This window comes from Trichosurus vulpecula, chromosome 2 (assembly GCF_011100635.1).
Source record: "Trichosurus vulpecula isolate mTriVul1 chromosome 2, mTriVul1.pri, whole genome shotgun sequence".
NCBI lineage: Eukaryota > Metazoa > Chordata > Mammalia > Diprotodontia > Phalangeridae > Trichosurus > Trichosurus vulpecula.
The window spans coordinates 162,076,556-162,083,589 of record NC_050574.1 but is presented as its reverse complement, the minus strand read 5'-3'; the positions used below and the strand labels follow the sequence as shown (position 1 = coordinate 162,083,589).

Sequence of the window (7,034 nt, the reverse complement as noted above, 5' to 3'; positions counted from 1 at the left end):
ATTAAGATTCTTACACTTTTAACACTTAACACTGGACATAATTTTGTGGTATTTTGCTATGTCCCAGCTATTTCTTGGCTATGTAACAGATTTTGTTCTCCTCTTCGACAGAGATCAGCTTGCATATTTCTATTCAATCCTTCTTAGTTCTTTGTTGAGAACATAATTCAATCTGAATAAATATTTCTTTTTTCATTACCTAATGACCATGAAGTGATAAATGAGGAATGTGGGAGTAGATGCAACCATATGGAAAAGTCATTTTAATTCATAGCAAGTTCATGAACAAATGCTTTCCTTTCTATATGGTCATGTGTAACATTTAAGCATCACTGCTGTCAATATAGGACTAAGATATCTGCCCCTCAGTGTATTGAACCCAGTCATATACTTCTGGACCAAGTTAATTACAAATGGAACCTTCCTCTAAGCAAAGGAATTAAGTTTCCTTTTTATACATTATTCATTGGCTCATTAAACTCCATCCCTGGATAAAGATAATAATGATAGCCATGGCCATGACTCAGAAGATTAAAGGATTCCTTAAAAATCAGAAGGATAAAGGACACTCAATGTTTGATATAAATTAGATATGGAAGGTTGTTTGTTGTATACAGAGAGAAAGGATACCAGCCATGGAAAAATCTCAGTGATAGTTAAAACTCTTTATGGCATCAACATTGATTCAGTAAGAATTTATAACTTGGACTACAATCAGTTGGGATGATAATATTTAAAGAGTCATAAATTCATACAATAATTATAAAATACTGCTTATTAGGTATTTCAATTTCACCTCTACATTGGGCACTCTCTGATCAGATAGCTAAGCTATTGGCTTCTCTTTCCAAATCAGATGCTTCCCTTGCAATAAGCCACTGTTGCTTTGGTGCACACCATCATAACAACCATTTGGTCTTCCAAGGGAACATTTAATGGCACCTCGAGATATTTTGAACTCTCCAGAACTTCAGGGCAAGTCCATCTCAGAGTATTCATTCATCTAAGACTGGGAGATTAAAAAAACACAAAAGTTCAAGGACCACCATGGACCCTGTGCACAAGCCAATCCAATTGAGTTCACATCTCACATGAGGCATGACCCCTGAGTCATAATAATATCAGGGTAGCGAGGGACCATCATTCTTCATCCCTCACTGGAATCACATTACCTAGAAACGTACAGTTAAGAAACCTCAGTACAAAGTTTTCTCTTTTTTTAAAGGTCATCAGCAACTTTTGGCTTTTCTCCCAAGCTTGGGGCTAGATTATGCAGCTTCAGTCACATCCCTGAAACAAGATGGTGAAGGTAAGAGCCAATGGATTTGTCCCTATTGGGCACCTGATGACCAAAGCTGCATTCACCTCAGGTGGAGTAGACATTGTGGTCATCAATGACCCCTTCATTGACCTCAACTACATGGTTTATATGTTTCAATATTATTCCACCCATAGCAAGTTCAAGGGCACTGTCAAGGCTGAGAATGGAAAGTTGGTGATCAATGGAAGAGCCATTACCATCTTCCAGGAGTGCGATCCCACCAATATTAAATGGGGAGATTATGGAGCCATGTACACTGTAGAGTACACTAGAGTCTTTACCACCATGGAAAAGGCTGGGGCTCACTTAAAGGGTGGAACCAAGCGGGCCATCCTCTCTGCCTCTTCTGCCAATGCCTCAGTGTTTGTGATGGGAGCAAACCATGAGAAATATGATAATTCCCTTAAGATTGTCAGTAATGCCTCCTGCACTACCAACTGCTTGGTCCCCTTGGCCAAGGTCATTCATGACTACTTCAGGATTGTGGAAGTACCCATGACTACAGTCCATGCCATTACTGCTGCCCAGAAGACAGTAAATGGCCCCTCTGGTAAGCTGTGGCATGATGGGCATGCTGTTGCCCAAAATATCATCCCTGTTTCCACTAATGCTACTAAGGCTGTAGGCAAGGTCATACCTGCAGTGAATGGGAAGCTCACAGACATGGCCTTCCATGTTCCTACGCCTGATGTTCTGTTGTGGATCTGACATGCTGTCTGGAGAAACCTGCCAAATGTGATGGTATCAAGAAAGTGGTGAAGCAAGTATCAGAGGGACACTTAAAAGGCATCTTGAGCTACACAGAGGGCCAGGCTGTATCCTGTGACTTTAACAACAGCAACCAAACTTCTACCTTTGATGCTGGAGCTGGAATTATCCTAAATGACCATTTCATCAAGCTCATTTCTTGGCATGACAATTAGTATGGTTATAGCATGGTCTACATGGCCTCCAAGGAGTAAAGTGAAAAGCCATGGACCTTCATTCACAGTCAAAAAAATGAAATCCATCACTGGAGAGCCTACATGCCTAACTTACATTTCTATATTAGGGATCCCATGTCCCATTCACATCCTTGTCCCAAAGTGCCTCTATAGTAGGGGGGAGAAGCCTAGAGTCCTATATTGTTTACTATGAATAAAGTCACCAGATTCAGTGCAAAAAAGAAAAGTCACCAGCCCTTCCAGTTCAGCAGCCATTTAGGGGGTACTTTGTCACCTCTCATTGTAAGGCCATGTCAATGACCAGAATCTAACCTCTCAGGGGCAGCTAGGTGGCACAGTGAGTAGAGCACCGGCCCTGGAGTCAGGAGGACCTAAGTTCAAATCTGGCCTCAGACATTTGACACACTTACTAGCTGTGTGACCTTGGGCAAGTCACCTAACTCCAATTGCTCTGCCTTCTCCCCTCCTCCCCCCCAGAAAACAGAATTAAACCTCTCTTATCTTCATTGTAGTATAATAGAAACAAGCAGTTACAACTTGCACATGCTCTGTACATCCCACCAGAAATGGTCAATTTGAGTATGCAGCATGCTCCTTGTTCAAGCTACACATTTAAAATTCAAAGCTTAATCTTACTCTTTTGCTCTACAGAAAGGGTGTCTCTTTGACCATTACAAAAAAACGTCTTTAACATTTTTTTTTCAGATTTTTCCTTCAACTTTTTTTCTGCTACTTGATGATGTGGAAGACAAACAAAAATCCAATAACTTTTTTTTTCTCTCATCTTATTAGTGGTATCTTCTGTTTTCAAATGTTTGCTTGCTTCTCCCAAGTAATTAGGAATAAAGTTTCCAGTATCAAAGGATTTTAGGACCATGGTTATACAAGTAGAAGAAGGTCCTTCAGGGGCTCTCTAGTCCAATTCCCTTTTTATTGCAGATGAGTAATAGCAGACCCAGAGAGGTTAAGTGACTTTCCCAAAGTTATAAATATTTTAATTGTCAGATATGCAACTGGATACTAGGGCTTCTGAAGGCTTCAGTGAGCAGTTGACAGAGCCAAATTCCTTAAAGTTCCAGGGCCATATGTTTAAAAAAAATTGAAAGATAAATTTTATCTATGTATCATTCAATCACTTCATTTTAACTTTTAATTATCATTTGATTTAACTGCTTCAAAAATAAATATACCAAACAAAACTGACAGCGTGATATAATAGACAAGGATCTACTCTCAGGGTCTGGAATCTTGGGTACACGTTTTGACTCCAACATATATTGAACTGTGTGTTCCTGAGCAAATTATTTAACCTCTCAGTGTATCAGAAAATCCATTAAAAACTCACTAAATAGTCAAGTTGCTAATAGAGCTCCCTGGTTAGGGGTGACCTGTTGGTACTAGGAGGAAGGGTGACTATAGATCATGGTGGAAAGAAACAATGATTTGTTCCCAGAAGAGCCTGGATCCCTGATGAGATAAGAACTTGGGCAAACTCTATGAGTTTCTAATAAGGTCCCTAGAAACTATCCATTATTCATAAAATCCTAATATCCCATCAACCAGCAGTTACAGTGAGATAGAGAGATGATGTCTTCTATTCTAAAGTTAGAGACAACTATTGGGTTAAAGTAATAATAAAAATGTCATCTCTTGGAACTCCTAGGGCACATAAGAAATCAAAGACCCTGCCTGTATTTCGTCAGAACAAAAGAAAGCAGAAGGGTCTATGAAGATTATCATTCTGGGTTTCATTGCTACATGTTCCAAAGACTCTTTCAATGAAGATCCAGCAGTGGAGGGTGAGTACCTTAATTTAACCACCCTGATATTTTCACCTCTATGGGAGCCCAGTTTTTAATGAAATTTCACTTCTTTATTTTTATTGGCACATTTCTAACCCCAAGTAGAATGAGCTAGAAATGCATCTGTGGGGAAGAGAGAAATATCCAGAGATCCTGGCAATCACAGAGGCTTCAATCCCCCAATCCATTGAATAACTGCTTCAACAGAGAAGGCCCTTGTGTTTTCATTAAAGGACTTTGGACAGCAATTGACTCTCCTCAAGAATCTGTTTTCTTTCCCTTAAAAAAGTAACAGAAGCCCTGGTTACCATTTTGTTGAAGACCAGTCATCTTTAATGTTCAGCAGATGTTGCTTGAGTGTAGAGTTTCAGAAATGTGAATGAGAGCTAGATAGATAAAGACTCCAGTGAGTGGATAATAGAGAGCTGGAAGTCATCCCTTTCTTTCATTCCTGAGCTTTTATTCTTGTCAGCAGATCAACTGCCTCTAACAATAATACATTTATCCCTTGGGTCAAATACGGGAGAGTTGGATTTGACTCTTTTCCAGGACTTTTGTGTATGTATCCCATCATGGTAATACTAAGATATGCTAACAGTGGTACTGATACTCTTACATAGTAACCAGGAACAGTGGCCATAGGCCCCCAGGACCAAAAACAGTCCTGCATTCCAGGATTTAGGGTTATCCATTCAGTGTAAACACCCTTTTCTTGTGGAGGGAGTGAGAGAAGAACTCCTTTCTAATGTGCAACTTTTTTTGGATCCCACAGGTCCACAATCCAGAGAAGGGAAATCACTCTGCCATGACTGAATTTATCATTGCAGGCTTAACAGACATACCAGAGCTCCAGCTTCCACTTTTCTTCCTGTTCCTAGGGATCTATGTGGTTACCATGGTAGGGAACTTAGGAATGATCATTTTAATTGTGCTCAGTCCCACCTTCACACACCCATGTACTGTTTCCTCAATTGTCTATCCTTCATTGACCTTTGTCATTCCACTGTCATCACCCCCAAAATGCTTGTGAACTTTGTGTCAGAGAAGAATATTATCTCTTACGCTGAGTGTATGGCTCAGCTCTATTTTTTCATCATTTTTATAATTGCTGAATGCTATATGTTGGCAGTGATGGCATATGACCGCTATGTTGCCATCTGCAGCCCTCTTTTATATAATGTCATCATGTCCCATCATTTGTGCTCCTGGTTGGTGGGTGCGGTGGCTACAACGGCTGTGGTTGTTTCCACAGTTCACACAGGCTGCATGCTTCGACTTCACTTTTGCAAAGACAATATTGTCAATAATTTCTTTTGTGATGTTCTTCCCCTCTTGAAGCTATCCTGCTCCAGCACCTACATCAATGAAGTAGTGCTTCTGGCTTTTGGTTCATTTAACCTCATTGTCCCAACCCTAATTATTTGTAGCTCTTACATTTTCATCCTCTTCAGCATCCTTCAAATCCAGACCACTGCAGGCAGGTCCAAAGCCTTCAGCACATGCAGTTCCCATTTCATGGCTATTTCCCTATTCTTTGGCTCCACTGCATTCATGTATCTGCAGCCTTCTACCAACTCCATGGACCAGGGCAAAGTGTCCTCGGTGTTCTATTCCATTGTGATCCCCATGTTGAACCCATTGATCTACAGCCTCAGGAATAAAGATGTCAAGTTTGCAGTGAAGAAAATTCTAGATAAAAGGGCTTTCTTATGAACAGTAGAAAAGTCATTGGTGAGGAGCTCAAAGGCTTTGCTGATGCTATTTTCCTTTTAAAGGGATGGGTCATTTCACCTTTCAAATAACAGTGTCTACTCACATGCCCCTCCTCCCAACCCCTCTCCTCTATCTCCCTGACCTCTTGTTTCCCTTCTTATGCAATCAAACTTGTGGTGAATCACAATTAGAAGCTCTATGAACAATGCATAGTACAGTGTCATGTATTAAACAGATGAACTACTGGAACTTTAGGATAAAAGAGTGAGATAGCTGTGAAGCCACCCCATGAGTGACCAATTTTCCTTGTTGTGATAATCAGTTCTTTCCTGGATTTTTAAGAGGATGATAGATACAGGGCAGTGAAGCATAGAACTTTAAGGTTTATACTACTTTACAAATATCTCATTTTATTCTGACAGCAGCTCTGGGGAGAGCCACTATTATTACCCCCATTAACAAATGAAGTTACTGAGGCACATAGTCATTATGACTTGCTAAGTGTGACAGAACTTGTAAGTGTTGAGCTGGATTTGAACTCATCTTCCTGACTCAAGGAACAATGTTCTGAGGCCCTCATTTTACAGATGAAGTAATTGAGACTCTCATTCTTGAGCTGCTTCTTTCTCTTTTACCACACTGCTGAGCAGGGTTTTGTCTCTCACTTTGGCCTGTAGGTTGTTCTAGAAACTAGGCAGGCCTGGGTTCAAGTTCCAGTTCTGATCCATCCTGGCTGTGTGACTCTGGATAAGTCACTTAACTAGTCAGTCCTATTGATAATACTCTAAATTGCTTACAAGGCGTTGACTTGTATTGAGAGAGGAAATTTCCTCACCTGGAAATTCCTTATAACAATAAAATCTCGGGTCAAGTCCCTCTCCCTCTCCCTATTTATCCATGGCCTGTTTTTAAAAAACAAACAAAACTGTGCCCTTAGGCAAGATATAGGATTCATTGTAGCAGCCATGTGGTGCAGTGGAGAGAGTTTTGGCCCTACAGTCAGGAAGATCTGATTTCAAATTCAACCTCTCACATTTACTGATGGGGTGCTTGTGCTTGGACCCTAATTCTAACATCACATTTCCCCTTAGCCTTTCCCTGGGTTCCTGTGCCTGTGGCAGAATTCCAATTTCAGAACACATCTAGTTCTTAGATATATTCTTTCCCAGGCAGCCTCTCTAGCTAAAGGGCAGTGTGCCCCAAAATTATCTCTGCTTCTTCCTCAGTAAGCAGCTATGCCCAGTTATAGACTGA

The 7,034-nt window shown here is 40.6% G+C and overlaps 1 pseudogene; it reads left to right on the top strand.

Annotated features, from left to right (window-relative positions):
• The first annotated feature begins 1,570 nt into the window (after nucleotides 1-1,570).
• LOC118838278 lies at nucleotides 1,571-5,780 on the top strand (annotated as a pseudogene).
• The last annotated feature ends 1,254 nt before the right edge of the window (nucleotides 5,781-7,034 follow it).